The sequence below is a fragment of the Pteronotus mesoamericanus genome, unplaced genomic scaffold (genome assembly GCF_021234165.1).
Source record: "Pteronotus mesoamericanus isolate MK-2021 breed Mesoamerican mustached bat unplaced genomic scaffold, CSHL_Meso_final contig_702, whole genome shotgun sequence".
Lineage (NCBI taxonomy): Eukaryota > Metazoa > Chordata > Mammalia > Chiroptera > Mormoopidae > Pteronotus > Pteronotus mesoamericanus.
In genome coordinates, this window is record NW_026555239.1 from 23123 (window position 1) to 40890 (window position 17768).

A 17768-nucleotide genomic window follows, 5' to 3' on the forward strand; every position below is an offset into this window, starting at 1 on the left:
AGCTGCCTGGTGGCCGTGTGTGGGGTTGGGAAGAGGCCCCTTCGGGAGTTGCCCTGGGCACGGGCTAGCTGGCCCCGTTTCCAGAGCCATAGCTGAGATGATGCGGACAAAAGGATACCTTGAGCCAGCCTCACTCATGGCTGTGGCCGGTCAACACTGCAGCACCGCAGTCTAGGCACTGGGTGCGTGGAGGTGCCCAGGAACTGGCCCTGCCCCCACCACTGTCACTAAATTGGCCACATCAGGTGGGGTGCTAGAAGGCTGAGGGAACTGGGAGGACACCTTAACCCAGCCTGCCGGTCAAAGAGGGCTTTTGGAGGTGGCTTTGAGATGTGGCTTTTCCAGGTGAAAAATCAGGAAGGGCATTCCAAGTGAGAACAGCGCGAGCACACGCACTGCGAGCATCCCTGGTGCGCGCAGGGAGAGCCGCCTCGTGGGGCCTGGAGGAGGGCCTGATTCTCTTGCCAGTGATGGGTTTAGGAGTGGGCTTGGGGTGCAGTTCCAGCCACTGAGATGGGAGCTGGAGAGCCAGAGGGGGTCATCTGGGAGGCCTCACTGTTAAAAAGAGTCATAAGGAAGCGAGGCTTCTCTCCCCTGGCCTTTGGACTGCCGGGTGAAGTCCCCGCATTGCCGGCATCTTGCCCCATCAAATGTGCTAACAATGATCGAGCGGCACAGGGACGCCCAAGCTTATCTCTTGACATAAGGAGCATCCCAGAGCCACTCAACAAGGTGTCTGCCACTGGCAGCCTCCTGTGCTGAGGTCAGCAGGCCCCTGCCTGTCCTCATTGTGCCTGGTTACCCCCCACCAGCCCCCTAGACATCCCGCAGTTCCATGCTCGGCCCCCATCACTCCCTCAGCCACCTCGGGCTTCCCATCTTGCTCCTGGGCTGAGGCACCTCCCTCCTCACCGGCTGTCTCCCACCCTCCTCAGGGCCACCTGGACAAGCTGAAAACATTAGGCCAACGTGACAAGGTGCTGCACTTTGAGATGCCACTACCCACTTACTAGAATAGCTCAGATGAAAAAGACTGGTGATCCCAAGTGTCCATGAGGGTGTGGGGACCTGGGATTCTCATGTGGTGCTGGTGGGAGCGCCATTTGTGCCACCACTGTGGGCATTGGTTCGGCAGGTTCTGAGAAAGTGAAACACATGTCTACCCTGTGGCCCAGATTTCCGCTCCGACATACACGTCCAAGAGCAAGGAGTGCTTGGGGCCACAAAATGACTAGAACAATATTCCTATCAGCCTTATTCATAGCAGCCCAAATCAGAACACAATATGTATGTCCATCAACAGAATGAATAAGTGTTATGTTCATACCTTAGAATACATACTACATGGCAAAGGAACAATTACTGCTACATGCAACATCATGATGAATCTTCAGACATAATGTTGAGTGAAAGAAGCCAGCCACAGAGGGCACACGCTGCACAGGGCCACTTAGGTGAAGTTTAAGGACAGGCAAAACCATCACCATGGTGATGGTCATCAGAACAGGGTACCTCTGAGCTATGACGGGGACGGGGAGGCTTGCATTGACTAGCAGTGAGCACAAGGGAACTTTCTGAGTGTGAGAAATGTTCCATTCCTTGATCTGGGTAGTGGCCCCATGGGTGTGCACACGTGTAAAAAGGTACCATGCTGTACACTTAATGATTTCTGCATTCAACTGTGAATCATGTTGCAAAAAAAAGGTTCCAGCAGGTGCCCAGGTGAGCCACCTGGGGAAAGCCCCAGCAACCTGTCCCTAGGGAAATAGGCCAAAACCACATGGCTTGGCTGCCAGGTCTCAGGCAGCCAGGCATGTCCTGTGGGAAGAGCGTAGGCTGGGGTATCGGACACCTGCCTGAGTTCAAACCCCAGCCGCTGCCTCCAGCCGGCGGCCTGAACCTCACCGAGTTGCATCCCTCTCTGGGCTTTATTTCTGCATCTGTTCAGTGGGGGCCACAATGTCTACCACAGAGAGCTGTTTAGGTGTTCAATTACCAACTATTTCACCCATCTATTGCTGCATAACCACCTGCTGCAAACTTAATGCCTTAGAACAAGTCTTTTATTATCATGTATAGTGCTGTCACTGGGCTCAGATGGGCAATTTTCTGGGGGGTTTTGTTTTGTTGGTTCTTTGCCATTGCTATTCTATGACAGCTGGAGTCATCTGAGGGCTCAGCTGGGCTGGACATTCAAGGTGGCTTCTTCACTCGTGTCTGGTGCCTCAGCTGGGATGACTCTGACAGGGACACCCGGGTGTCTCTTTCTCTGCGGCCACTTCGTGTGGCTAGCCGGGGCTTCCACACAGCCTGGCTGTCAGTCTGGAGTCTGACTTGTTTCTCACCTGGTGGTTGAGCGCCCAGAGAAGGCGCGTTTCAAGAGACCCAGCTGGAATGACAAGCTTCTGATGACTTAAGCTGGGAAGCGCTGTGGCATTGCTTTCCTCACACTAGTCAAAACCAGGTCACAGGGCCAGACCAGATTCAAGGGGAGGGGACAACTGCAGGGCGTGGGTGCGAGTCCCTTGTGCCTGGGCACTCCTGCTCCTGCAGCTCCCTCCCCCCACTCCTCCCCCATCCCCTCCCCTTCAGGCAATCCTTTCCTCCCCCACCCCCAATGTTGGGGTTGCCCACGGTGTGTGTTCAGCTCCTCTGTCTCCTACATGTTCTCCTGTGATGACGCTGATGTCTTGTCCCTGGCTTTTGTCTGTCTCCAGCCCAGACCTTTCTCAGGAACCCCAGGTCTGGGCAGCTGCAGTCAGTCTCAAGTCCATTATCAAGGCCCTGTTTTCCCTCCAACCTTAATTTCAAGAAGCCACAATCACCCAGACGATGCAGCAGCCCCTACCTGGGAGGTCGGGGGCGCTTCCTGGAGGAGCGGGTGCTGGAGCCGAGCAGGAACTAGCTGGGCTAGGAGGGTGGGGAGCATATTGCAGGTTGAATGAGTTTCACATTCAAAGGCACTGTGATGGGACAGAGCAGCTGGGCTTGGCTCGAGTTCTTCGGAGTGTATAGCGGGACCCCAATGGGGCCCGAGGGGCAGGCTGGAGCTAGGATCTGACCTGCAAAGAGGTGGGGGCCATAGGCCCAAGCTCTAGCTTCATTCCAGCCAAGTGGGGAGCCATGGGAGAGTTTCAGCATGCATGCCTGCTCAGGAGAAGGTCTAAGGACAGGAGCGTGGATGTCATCGGTGAAGGCCCTGACGGTTGGTCTCCAGGTGGATGTGGAGAGGAGGAAAGAACTCCCGAGGAAAAGCAGAAGGTAGGTTCACAGTGACAGGAGGGAGTGAATGCTTCAGGAAGGGAACGGCCAGCAGCGGCCAGGAGAAAAGGCCCATCAGGGTCCGCTGAATGTCCTCGAGCCACAACGGGTAGAGAGCCATGTAGGGTTGGGCTGGGGGAGGACAGAGAAGCCTTGTCACTTCCTTGTCACCAATGAGTCAGATTTTACTCCACTCCCCTTTTCTCAGGCCTAGAGCTCCGGTCACCGCAGCCCCGCACCCCCATCCTGGGGTTCCATGACCACCCACCCCTCTCAGCCCCAGGAACCAGCAGTGTCTCTGGGTGGGTAGGGGACGATGTCACCCCACAGTTCTCCCCCTCAGCACCTCCATTGCAGACCCCCACCCCCTTTCCTCCCAAACGCCCTTGGTTATACCCCTGCCCCTGCCCGGACGCCCCTGCCTCACCAGGCACAGACACCATGGGCGGGCAGGACGAGGAAGGAGCAGAGGCGCTCAGGGCTGGGCTCGGACAGCTCTCGGTCCATACCCTCGTCCCAGCTCTGCAAATCTGAGCACGTTACCTAGCTTTCTGTGCCTCCGTTTCCTCTTCTGTAAAATGGGGGTAGTAATGCATACCTCACAGAAGTGTGAAGATCAGAAATGAGCTAACAGGTATAAAAACGCTGAGGAGAATGCCTAGGACCTAGTTGGGGCAACACAAACGTTCCCTGTTATGACTATGGTGGCTGGTGTCATGAGGCGGTTATGGGGATGAAATGAAATTATGGAAGTAAAATGCACGGCACGGGGCCAGGAATCTGGAGCTATGACTTTATTATTATTAGGGGGGAGCTGGATGCTCCTGCCCCCGCCACCCCCAGAAGACCCGGTTAAACTTGGTCCACACCCCGATTCCACGGCCTGTGAGAATCCAGTCTCCTTGTTTCCACTCTGGCAGGTTCCCACCTGTCATTTTTCCTGAGACTTCCTTTCCCGTGTGGCGGGAGCTGTTTGCAGGTACTAAGCCAGAATCTTCGGTGGTTGCTCCACATCTCACCTTGCCCCCTGTGCACCATCGTGACCCCTGGCTGGTGGGGGGCCCTGGGGAGTCTGGGAGGAGTCCGGCCTGGCCCCCGCCCCGGAACTGCCCGACGCCTCCTCCCACCAAGCCCTGGCCAGCTGACATTTCCTGCTCTTGGATGGAGCTGCTTACCCTGGTTCCCTGGGCTGTGTTCAGCCTCTTCCCCGGTGCCTGGCCTCTGGTGTTTCCCTTCCTGTCCCACCTGCACATCACCAGCATGAGCTTTCGAAAACAGAGAGCTAGCAGTTGTTTCCCTCCATGGTGCCCTGCCTACCCCGTGCTGCCTCTGGTCTTGGCACATGAGCTGCTCAGCATGCCCCGGGCCCTTCCCCCGCCCCTTCAGGCTCCCTGGGCTCCAGGCTTCCACGCAAAAGCACCCGCGGCTCCTGAGGGTACCCCATCATGAGTTTATCTGTCCTCACTGCTCTCCTCCACGTGCACCTGCCCACTACCTGACCCTCTCCAGGCGGCATCAAGACTCCAGTCAGTCATCATCTGCTACCTCCAGGCAGCCCTCCAAGATCCTTCAGGTGGGACTAGGTAACTGCTCTGACTTCTACAGCCCTTCCACTTGACATATTGTTCCCACATAGTTTTTCCCAAGAAGACTTTGAGCCACCTGAGGCCAGGGACCAATTCTGATTCACTGCTGTTTCCCCATGGCCCAGCACAGAGCACAAGGAGTCTCAGTGGGGATGTGTTTGTTGATTGACTGCATGGACTGACTTAGTAACAGCAAGTGAATGACTACCCAACCAGGTACCCTCTGGAAAGGGCACACCTTCGGCCCCACCCTCACAACAAAGGGCATCCAGCTAACTCCCCATAAATCAGTTGGGAAGCCCAGCAGCGTTTCCGGTACATGAAAGGGCCAGGAGGTAGCTGAGAGTCAACCCTATCATCCCAGCGTCACAACCGGACTTTACAAGGGCCCTGTGGGCTCTCAGGCCCAGGGAGGGAAGAGCATGCTTTGATGGAGCTTCTGTCCGAGTAGCCTTTACAGAGCCTGTTAATGCTCATAATCACCCTTTGAAGTACCCACTGTGGTCCCCATTTACAGAGGAGGAAGCTGAGGCTCAGGGAGGAGACCTGACTCGCCAAGGTCAATCATCGAGTGACTCACATCTCGGCACTTCGGCGCTTCAGATGCTGGAGCCTGAATCTCTTACTCAGGCCGCCTACCCAAACAGGAAGAATACCGCCTTTTGTTGAGCACTTACCGTGTGCCAAACACTGCGATGAGCATTCACATTCATTAGCTCCTTTCATCCCCAGAACCGCCCAGTGAGGGAGGGAGGTACAAATTAACCACTAGGTAGGTGTGGGGCCAGTACGCCACCTGGTCACAGAGCTGAAGTCCAGGTCCTTGGGTTTCACTGCACAGGTGGCTTCCGAGCTGACCCAGGGTCCCTCTCATTGGAGACCGCCCGTAGAGCAGGAGCCTTGGGTGCCCCCATGGGCTGTCGGTGTGGGTGCGCCTCTGTGGGGCTAACGCAGATGAGCCACCTCCACACTCCTGCCTCAGTCTCCCTAGTGAATCAGAACGAAAGCTTCCTCCCAAGGGGCCCCAGAAGGCGTGCCGGGGTGCCCGCATCACCGGCTGGCCCTCGCCCCTTCACCGCCCTGCAGCTCTGGGCTCCCCACGCGTCCCAGAGGCGCCGGCCACTGTCTTCCCCAAGCTCCGCACGTTGCTCCCCCCAGACTTTCATTCCCACTCCCCCGACGCCCAGGCCAGACACTCCCCAGCTCCGGCCACTCTGGACCCAGTCGGCCACACTCGCCAAGCTCCCTTGCAGCTCCTCGAGACTGTGGCTCAACGAGGCCAGCGGCCGCCTGTGTGCCTCCACCTGCCCTATCAGTGCAGGCGACGATATGCATCCCAAAGGCTGTCACCTGGGCCTGAGCCCTGGTGTGGACACCCACTAGCCCCGTGGCCCCAGCCAAGGCATCCCCAGAGCGGGGCCCCCGCCGCGGGAGTGGGGCAGCTGGCTGCACTGGCTCAGTGAGTCTGAAAGGTGACTAATGGTGGACACACTTCATCAGCAGCGTAACCAGACTGCGTGGAGGAGGAGCAGCTGAGAGGGCACTACTGGGAGACCTGCATGTGGCATCGGTGGCAGCTGTGACCCTCTGGACTCCAGCAGATGCTCACGTTCTCGTGTTTTCCTTTGGAGACAGATCTGCAGGCAGCTCAAGCCCCACACCCAGCCCCGCGGCCCAGGGCCCAACCTCCTGCGCTCCCTCACCTCTTTACTCACTCATCCACTCACTGACCCGTTCATTCAACGAAAGTCTGTGTCTATACACAGCATTCATCACAGCACCGGAAGTAGGAAGTGTTTAAATAAATTCACCACCAAAGTGCCAAGCCCGTAGGAAAAGCAGTGAGGACATTCTCCAGGTGCTGATGCGGAGAGATTGGCAAGATGCACTGTGAAGTAAACAAAGCAAGGTGCAGAACCGACTGTGGGATGTGGCACTATTTGTGTAAAAGAAGGAAAATATGGCAGGTACAGAGTGGCCTACACGTGTATGTATGCTTCAGACCTCTCTGGAAGGATCTGCACCCACACACGCGCACACACCCAGAGTGAGAACACCCAGTGTGAAGGGGGCCCTGGACATGCAAGAACCTGGAACAGCAGTTGCCTCCAACAGGGGACGGGAAGGCTGGGGGACAAGGGTGGAGGGACATTTATTTTGACATTACACTCTTTCACATGTTCTGGATTATTTCCCAGGTGCATGTGATCTCTATTCCAAAATAAATACAAGTTTCAAAAACAATGAGATAGCCCCAAAGGGAGAGTGGTCGGGAGACAACAGAGCTGGAGCTAAGCGTGAGGTTCACTTCCTGGTTCTGCCACAAATCTGTTCCAGTCAATTACACTCTGAGGCCTCATTTCCTCACCTGAGATTAATAAGTGGTATTAAAGTGAGGTCACGAGGGAGCCACTCCAGCACACACCCTCCCCAGCAGCCGTGCCCACTGAGTGGCAGCTGTTATCATTGCTGTTAATGTCCTGGAAAGGCCTGTTGCAAGCACCTGCATGACACGCACGTGAAGGGACACACCCTTATCCCCTCCCGCCCCCAGGACAACAGCCAGAGAAGACGGATGACGCAGCCGACCAGCCGAGGAGCCAGGGCAGGCTGCAGGCAGCGGGGACAATGCCCCGCCAAGTCTCCGAGATAAGTAGGGGTAATCAGGGCACCAAGGTCAGGAAGGGCGCTCCAGGCTGGAGGAGCAGGCCGGACACGCCTGTAGCCACGTCGCATAAACAGAGTAGTAGACACACGTGATCATGAATACTTGTACGCACCCCCGCCCCATCCTGTACACACTCGTCTTCTTGCATACACAGCCCACGTGTTCGTACACGCCCTAGGTGCTCACAGGCCAGGTAGAGCATGTAGGGCAAGGCAGCGCGGGGGTTAGGCCTGGAGGCTGGGGATAGACTGCTGCCTACCTGTGTGACCTCAGGCAAGTTATTTAATCTCTCTGTGCTTCAGTTTCCCGGGGGTAACAGTACCAACCTCACAGGGATGTGGCGATGGTTACACGAGGCAGCTCCTGCAGAGTGTACTGTGAACACTGTTTAATAGATTTTTGTTGTTATGCTAGAGCCACTGGGTCGGAGGCCAGCTGCTCTGGATGGAGAAAAGGCCCCGGGACCGTGGTGTGGGCTCTTAGCCTGGCAGCCCCTTTAGGGCCAGCTTCGACAGTGTCCCTGCACCCAGCACAGTGCCTGGTGCTGGGCCAGGAGTCTGGCTCCTGGAAAGAGTTTACTGACAGTGTGAACAAATGGCTGCCTATTGTATGAAATGGAAAAATAGAGGCCCTGGCTGGTGTGGCTCAGTGGACTGAGCACTGGCCTGCGAACCGAAAGGTTGCTTGGTTACATTCCCAGTCAGGGCATGTGCCTGGGTTGTGACCCAGGTTCCTAGTTGGGGGTGTGCGAGAGGCAACCCATCAATGTATCTCTCGCACGTAGATGTTTCTCTCCCTCTCTTTCTCCCTCCCTTCCCCCTTCTCTAAGAATAAATAAAATCTTTAAAAAAAGAAAAATAGAATTCTCTTGGGGTTACCTATCTTACCTTCATCTCCCCTCTGGACTTGGAGTTTCATAAAGATTGGCCTCATGTCTGGTTTCTTTGTTTCCAGCACCAGATTCTGGCAGAGTGATCATCAGTAAGTGAATTAGGATATACAGGGTCAGGCAGCAGTAATGGCTGCTTGAGTGTGGTTGGTGGGGTACATGAATGTCTCACACAAGACGGATAGCAATTTGAGTATTTCACCTAAAATGTCATATGTTGTGTTTTAAGTGTGATATTGTTCTGTTACAGAATTACATGCTTATGATTTTGTAATAAAAGATTTTTATGTAGTTAAAAAGGGTATCATTTGTGTCGGACCCAGTATTTGGCTGCAAGTGGCAATAACAGTAGTTTAAACAAGAAAGATATTTATTTATCTTATCCAGAAAAATCTGGAGGGAGGCCTCCCAGGCTGAGCCACAGTATCTGGGATCCAGACTCTTTATGTCTTTATACCCAGGACCTAAACTCCATCACGCACAGCCTCCATTCATAAATGCACCACAGGGCCCAAGATGGCTGCTCTAGCTCCAGTCAACACATCTTCATCCCAGCCAGCTGGTAGAAAAAGTGAAAGGAAGAAGAGGCAAAGAGCCTATGCCAGCTCTCTATTAAGAAACCTGTAGTATGGTTCTGGCCAGGTAGCTGAGTTGATTAGAGCATTGTCCCAATGGGCCAAGGTTGGGGGCTTGATCCCTGGTCAGAGAATGTACAAGAATCAACCAATGAACGCATAAATAAGTGGAACAACAAATCATTTTTTTTCTTTCTCTCTGTCTCTGTCCCTTCCTCTCACTCTAAAATCAAGAAATAAAAACTTTAAAAATTATTATTTACTATAAAAGTAAGGTATGTTAATTTTTGGATTGAGAAAAAGCAGATGAGCTAAATTGAACAATAAAAAGAATTGTCAGTAAATCAACCACCTAGACCTAAACTGCATTCATTTGTTGAATATCCTGTCTGACTTCTATAATCCTAGGTATACACATAACTGTGCATACTGAAATACTTCTTTTAGTGTAAAGTTTATGTACTTTTCACTGGGTCACACTACACATAGGCTAACTGAAAACCTCAAAATGCTAAAAACGACCCTGCTGAAATATAATAGTTGACCTCTTGACATGTCAACATCTCTCCATGTGACATTGTGCTTACTGGTTTCCTAAGACCAAGGTATATTCCACTCGGCCTGCTCTGACTGTTCCACATATAAGTTTTTCCCAATTTTTCTAGGATTAAAAATAATGCTGAAGTTAACATCCTTGTCCACAAATATTTGTGTGACTTTCTAGTTTTTTCCTTAGGCAAGACTCCCATCAGTGGGCCTCCTCTATGTTCTACAACTTGAGGTTTCTCAAACAAGCCACATTCAGGAATAAGAGATTCCCACATTTTAAAAAATTAAGCAAAGCCATATAGAACTACCAGTCAAAGCTGTGGATCAGCAGAAGAAAATCCACTGTTCCCACACTGAGTTGACATAAATATTAGCCAAAAGGAAAGATGCTTAACACAATTGAGTCTCTGCTGCCTGATTGTCGGCAAACACATCAGTTCTGTCCCGGTGTCTGAAATACCAACAATGATGGTAATAGCTAACACTTAAACTGCACTGATCATGTGTCAGACACTCTTCTTCATCTATATTTATTATACACATATCTTTATATACATATATACACATTTAGTATTCGTGAAATCTCTATAAGGTAGGTGCCATTATTATCCCGTTTACAGGGAGGAAATTGAGGTACAGAAAGGGCAGCTTGCCAAGAGTCCCATACCCCTAAGTGGGAGGGCTGGGATTTGAACCCAGGTGACATGGATCTGAGGTGCTTGGCCCTGGCCACTATGCTAGACTTTGTGTTGATGGGGTCCAGCCAAACCCGGAGTTTATAGGAGAGAGTCTAAGGGCCCAGAGAGGTTTAGCAAACTACTTTACATCACATAGCAGATTTAGGTAGTTCTCCTGCCTACATTACCTTCTAAGGTCTGTTTAAACACCTTAAATACCCAGGAGCAAAGGGACCTAACCCTTTTTTTTTTTTTTTAAGGTTTTATTTATTGGCTTTTAGAGAGAAGGGAAGGGAGAGAGAAAGAGAGGGAGAGAAACATCAGCAGGTGAGAGATAGGTCAATCGGCTGGCTGCCTCTCACACACCCCCATCCAAGGACCTGGCCAGCAACCCAGGCATGTGCCCTGACTGGGAATGAACTGGTGACCTTCTGGTTTTCAGGTTGGCGCCCAATCCACTGAGCCACACCAGCCAGGGAGGGACCTAAATCTTTCTAAAGCAGCCACAGTGACTGAGAGTTTATGCGCACTCCTCTCTGGGAGTTGGTCTTTGCTCCCGCCAGCACTAAGGCATGTTCTGAACACCTGCAGGAAGTGATGTCAGCTACATTTAGGCCCCAGTTGGGCATGGCCCTTGCCAGATAGCAGCCAGGCCTGGTGCGTGGGCCTCCTCACCATCTTGGGCCTCCCAGCCTCGGTTCCGGGGCCCTTTGGCTACTGGTGCTGGTCAGGGCACCGGTAAGTGCATTTGAAGGTGTGTGCAGTAGAACAGCGGTGTTTGCCTACGTACTTTCCAGCTATAAGAGATTGTGATCCTAATATTTTATATTTCACGATTCTAACCTAAGTGAGGATTCTAATGAGTACAGAATTCTCAGCTTCCATAATTTGATTATTTCAAATTCTTTGATTCTGGGAGCCTGTTTTTTTGTTGTTTTTTTTTTTAATACTTTATTTTTAGAGAGAGGGGGAGATATTTATGTGTGGTTGCTCTTGTGCGCCCCCTACTGGGGACCTGGTCCTCAACCCAGGCATGTGCCCTGACTGGGAACTGAACCAGCAACACTTTGATTTGCAGGCCAGCACTCAATCCACTGAGCCACACTGTCCAGGACTGTCTTTTTTTCGCAAAAGCTGGGACCAAAGCAGCTATTGCTGCTTCCTCTGGGCACTCAGGACGTGGGCTGCCCAGAGGCCGTCAGTGTTGGTGGGCAGCTGGCCCCGGTCTCTCACAGGGAAGGGGCCACAGCCTGTATGCTTTGCCGTCTTTTCCTGGAACCCCTGGACTTGTCTTGTTTTGTGTGTTACTCCCACAATGCCTTAGTCCCCCACCTGGGGACCCCTCCTTACCTCCTCCAGGTGGGCTCTTGCTCATGCAAGGGGCCCCAAGGTCAAGCTCAGCTGACCTCTTCGACAGCAGAGTACGTGTCCCGAGGTTAGGAAAACAGCTGGTGCTGATGTTGGGTGTTACTGCCTCTTGGAAAAAAAAACACAAACCACCCTTCCTTGTGCTCTGGGCTTCAGGGCCTCGGATTTAGGATGGGGTACTCCAGGGCCTCTCCTGGGGGTTCGCCACCTCCGGGGGCTTCCGGCATTCCTGACTGTGGCCATCCATCCAACAGCTGCCCATGGCTAGAAAAGACAAACTCGGAGTGTTTGGGATGAGGGATGGGCAAGGGCAGCAAGAAAATAGGCCCAGGGCCGGGCTAAGGGGGGCACTTGGGCTAACCACAAGGGGGACCAGGCCTGGGACCCAGTCTGCCCCACACAGCCCAGGGGTGCGTGCCAAGTCTGGGACCAGGGTAGGGCCTGGCTGCATCTCGGGCCTGCTGTGGGAGGAGGGGTTGCGTGGGAGAGACTGGCTCAGGGATCTGGAGTAGGCCCAGAGCTGGGGAGGCGGCTTGCGGTGTGAGCCCGCACACAGGCCTGTAAAGGGTCTCCGGCCCAGAGGCCCTGAGGACAGGGGCTCTTGGGACTGGGACCCGAGCCGGGTCGGCCTCCCCGGGCTGGCGCGCGCTGCCTCTGTCAGGTGCAGGGCTGAGAACGGGCCTCGCTGCTGCACTCATTTGGCCTTGAATATCTCTCCTCCGACTTAGGGGTTTTCTATATGTTTCAAATCTACAGATGAGCTGAAAGAATGGGATGAAAAATACATCCTTTGCCCAGGCTCACCGATTGCTACCCTTTTGCCTCCTTTGCCCTCCCCCTTGCGCTGTCAGCATCTGTGCCTACATATGCACAGTCTATCGATCTATTTCTGTGTAAATATGCACATTTTGCTGAATGATCCAAGTTGCAAACATCCTGACACTCAATCCTCTAGCATCCATCTCTTAAGTAAAAGGAAATTCACCTATGACCAATAAACATGTTCAGGAAATGGAACAGTGGCACAATATTATCTAATACACAATCTGCATTCAAATTTCCTCAATTGTTTCAATAATGTCTTTTATTAAAAAAAATTTTTATCCTCACCCGAGGACATTTTTTCATTGCTTTTAGAGAGAGGGGAAGGGAGAGAAATTGATGTGACAAAGCAGCTTTGATTGGCTGTCTCCCATACACACCTGGACCAGGGGTTATACACGCCTGTATAGGGGACCAGGGATTGACCTGCAACCAACACGTGTGCCCTGACCGAGACTCAAACCCTCAACCTTTTGGTTAAGGGATGTCGCTCCAACCAACTGAGCCACACTGGCCAGGGCAGTAATGTCTTTTAGAATTTATTCTTTTTTAAATTTGAGACCCAATCAAGGATGACATACTGCATGTAGTTGTTGTTGGGTCTATTTGTCTGCTTTCATCCAGCAGCGTCTCCTGATTTTGTAGTCTTTTGTGTCTTTTTGTAGCCTTTTGTAGACTTTTTATGTCTTTTTGAAGGGTTCAGTCTGATCATCTTGCAAAATGTCCCTTAGTTTGGGTCTTTCCCATTCTTTCCTCATGATTAGATCCAGGTTGAGTTTGAACAATTTAAGTCTCTTGATTCCTAGAGGCAAACTGTTATCCAAACATGTTGATCTCATGTCCTGTGTACTTCGTGAATGGGTAAGGAAGTGCCCAGCTCATTCCTGGCACTATTCGCATTTCTAAAAACCTCACTTAACATGAGAGGTGACAAATATGACATTGCTGTTGTTTCCAAGCTGCACAGCGTTGCTTACTTATGAGATCAAAGTGGTTACTGGATTTACTTGCCTAGAAATGATCTGTTTACGAACTTTCTCCCATTGGGGTGATACCATTGTTCTCTTAAGGATTTGTAAAAGTACTTTATATGCCAAAGATATATACCATTCATCATATTTTCTGAAGATTTTTTTCTATATTATTTTTTGCCTTTTCATCAGATGTATGTTTTTGACATTATGAAGGTTCTTTATTACAGAAGTAATACACGCTTATTGCTTATGAAATTAAAACAATACTGGTATACAAATTAAAACTAGTATGTAATAAAACTATATTAGTATATAAAATTAAAACACTTTTAAGCAGCAATTATCAACCTTTTTCATTTCATGGCACACATAAACTACTAAAATTCTGTGGCGCACCAAAAAATATAAGTATAATGTTGATTCATTCACACCAGACAGCTATTGTGTTGTGGGACTGTTGTGTTGGCTGTTGTCGTTTTTTTATTTGGCAATCTACAAGAAAAGAGGTCAGCGCCCCTGACTAAATAGTCAGGTATTGCACGTTTCAAAAATTCTTGCAGCAACATCAGTTGAAAACCACTGCTCTTAAGTTAAGTAAAAAATAAAAGCCTGCCATGACCCAATTTCACTTCTCACAGAAAACTGTGAGTAATAATGCGGGGTGGACCGCACACCCATTCACGACCCATGTGCCCAGCTTGGAGAATGACCAGGTCACAGTGCTACGTGATTGCTTTTTTAGCCAACCTCGCTTTCATTTATTGGTACAAAGCCCAGCGTCTCCCTCTGGAGGTCTCTTTCAGAATAGTCTGAGAATTCCAGAGGCTCGCTCCATCCAAAGGAGGCCAGTCCCCACTTCCACAAAGGGCCTGGCCCGCCTGCCGGCCGGCCCCAAGGTTGCAGCCCTCTCCGCCCCACAGTCCTTGCTCCCTGCCGTGGGAATGGTGCCAGGAAGGGTGGGTCCGGCAAAACTTCCAGCCCAAGCCACACGCAGCGTCTGCTCCTCACGAAGCCCAGCCCCTGGCTCTGAGCCTGGGGCACCTGCCGACACCTTGCACAGTGCCGGGCACACAGTAACCACGCAATAAATGTGCACTATTACTATATACCTGTAGAAAGCTCTCGAACTTCTCTAATTTATAAAATGAGATCCTCTACACATATTTTTCTTACCTTGCTTTTCCCAGCATACTGCAGACATTCCCCATGTCTGCACACGTGGCCTCCTCTCCTGTGTAGGAGCCACAGCGCTTCTGGAGGGATGGTGTCTGAGCAAGAGGTTAAACTATTGCTAAGGGCCAAAACCTTCCACCTTTGTCTTGGTGACGTCTTATCTTTTCTGTTGCTTTAAATCTCAGAAAATCAGTTAAAGTTTAACTGTGGCTCTGTCACCTGAATGTTCATTCCTTCATCCCGGGAATGTGCGTCTGTTTCTCCATCATTTGACTCTCGAGCCACGTGAGGTTGTGACTGTTTTCCTAATTTGGGAGAAGCAGGCAAGAGAGCAGCTTTCCCAGCATGAGGCTAAGGAGGGAGCAGGAGAGCAGGAGCATGAGGGTTGGGGCAAGAAAGGGGAAGGTCCACTGAGAGAGGGTCCTGGGGCCAGACACCCCCCCACACTGCGCCTGCCCCCATCACCCCTCTGGGCCCACCCCCATCCTAGCTTCTGCGCCAGGCACTTGGGAGTCTTCTGCTTCCTCCCTAAATCCCCAGCAATGAATACATCAGCAAGTCCTCTGGACTTATCCTCCGAAACATTTCTTGCATCTGCTCCTTTCCACCTCCCCTTTAGTTCTGCATCTGCATAGCTGAGACAGCCCCCTCCTGGTCTGGCCATCCCCATTCTGCCCTTCCCTACCCACCACTGGCACTGCAGCCTGGAAAAGCACAGGCGCGACCTGCTAATGCTGAGGCCGTGCGGGTACTGCGACTCCTTCCTGGTGGCTCCAGGACCCTCAGAGTAGCAAATGCACAGCAGTGTGGGAAAGCAGGCAAATGGAAATAACCCAAATACCCAACCAATATGGTAGTGTATTCATTTCCCAAGGCTCCAGTAATAAATTGTCTCAAATGTGGTGGCGTAAAACAACACAAATTTATTGCCTTACAGTGTAGGAGGCCAGTAGTTCAAAACGAGTCTCACTGGGCTGAAACCAAGGTGTTGGGAGGTGTGCTTCCTTCTGGAGGACCCAGGGTACAAGATCTGTTATCTGCCTTTTCCAAGTTCCGGAGGCAGCCCGCAGTCCTTGGATTGAGGGCTCTTTCTACCTTGAAAGCCACCCATGGTGGGTCAAGTCTCTTTCATGCTGCCACCTCTCTGGTTCTGACTCCTCTGCCTCCCTTTCCCAATGTAAGGACCTCTGTGATTACATTGGGCCACCTGAATAATCCAGGATAGTCTTCTGTCTCAAGATCAGCAACTTTAATCCCATCGGCAACCCTAATTCCTCCTTGCCACGTAATGGGCCACATTCACGGGCTCCAGGAATTATGACAGGAACGTCTTTGGGAGCCGTGCTATCACAAATAGAATGGAGACAAAGTGCCACCTCTTCCTAGAGTAGAACCACATTCTGGGATGGACTCACCTTGAAGCGACTTCACTGAAGTCTTAGGGTCCCTCCCTTGTCCAAAGGGCTCGTGGGGCCCTGAGAGGAACTCTCAAGCCCCTTTGGAAAGCTCTGGAGGGGCCCCAGCCACGTGGGTCAGACAGTCAACTAGTAAAAATAATGTATTTCTGGGTTTCGTTATGCTTGTAATATTAATCTATTTTTTTAAAAAATCAATAACTCGTGAGTTATTTTCTCATTCTAAATATAAATTCAGTTTTTTACCTAATTTCTATTACATTTTATATATTTTTAAAAGGACCCCCCCCAAAACTAGTATGTGCTCCAAACAATGAGTCTCAGCTTCTTGCACCAATGTAAGTGACTCTCAAAATATCTAATACTGAGTAAAAGAAGCAAATCTCACACACATACGCGCGCACGCGCGCACACACACACACTACCCACAATAGGGGGAAATAAATAATTAGGACAACTGTAAAACCTAAAAAAAAAAACCAAAAAAACCCACAAGATGATTCCATTTGTATGTAATCCAAAAGCAGGCAACACTGCAATGTGTAGCGTAGAAGGATAAGTCCATGAGGGAAAACTATAAAGAAAAACAAGAGAACTGTTTCCACAATTTGGGAATAAAGGTCACAGAGATTTAATCAGGGAGAGGTACAAAGAGGGCATCTCAGGGGCTGGTGATATTTATTATATTAACTTGAACAATGGGAACACAGTTGTTTGTTTCCATATTAGTTTTTGAATCATAAATACGTTGCATGATCTCTAGCATGAATGGCACTGTTCATCATTTAAATTTTTAACTTAAAATGGCTGGATTAATTTTTTTAAAGGAACTTACAATTTCGAGCTTAAAATTCTGTAGTGACCTCTCAGTGCACTTACAAAATTCCCACCCCTTGCTGCGGCACCTAAAATGCCTAGGTGCTCAGGTGGGTTCACGTCTCTGACAGCATCTTATACCCCACTCCCCTTCCCTGTCCACATCCAGCCACAAAGTCTACCCTGGCACCTGAACCACTTAAGCCTGCCTGTCACCCCTGCTCCCTGTCACAGAGCTCCCTTTTACTAATATTCTTGGAATTTGAAACAAACACAGTTTGCGATGATATTGATGCCGCCTGTCCTCCCCACTGGACTCCGAGCCCCAGAAGGCCAAGTACCTGGTCCGCTCTGGTGCCCGCCCGAGCCTCCTCCACTTCGGAAGAGCTGAGTTACTCAGTTTGAGTTGAGGCTCACATTCTGTGAGGGGCATGAGGCAGGTGGGAAAACGAGGCAGAGAGGAGAACAGGGGTTCCAGAGGGGAAGGGGGGCAAGGCCTGGCAATGGAGGGATGGGGGCTGGGGGGAGGAGGGGCCAACAGAGTCATCCCCTCACTACTCAGGAGCAGTGGCTGCTATGCCCTGGCGGGCTGGGTACCCCCCTCAACAATGTCCTGAGGTTACTGTTTGTCTGGGGGGCTGCCCTTCATCCCTACCTGGCTACGTGTCACTTACACGATTTAAATTGAAAAGTGATGGACATTTAGGGACACAAGGAATATAATAGAGCCCAGTCAAAGGATTTTTACAGTGTCCCTTCCTTCCCTACCAGTCACACTGATGCAAGATGACTGGAAAGTGTCCACCCCGCCTCCAACTCTCTGCCTAATCAGGGATTTCTCAGGACATGGGATCAGCCCTGGATGTGATCTGGGCATCGCTTGGCGCCACGATGGGTGTGGAGGGACGCTGCTCACATCCCCCAGCCCCTGCACAAGTATGCACGTGGATAACTGTGCGTGGGAAGCAGAATAATGGTTCCCCAAAGACGTTTGT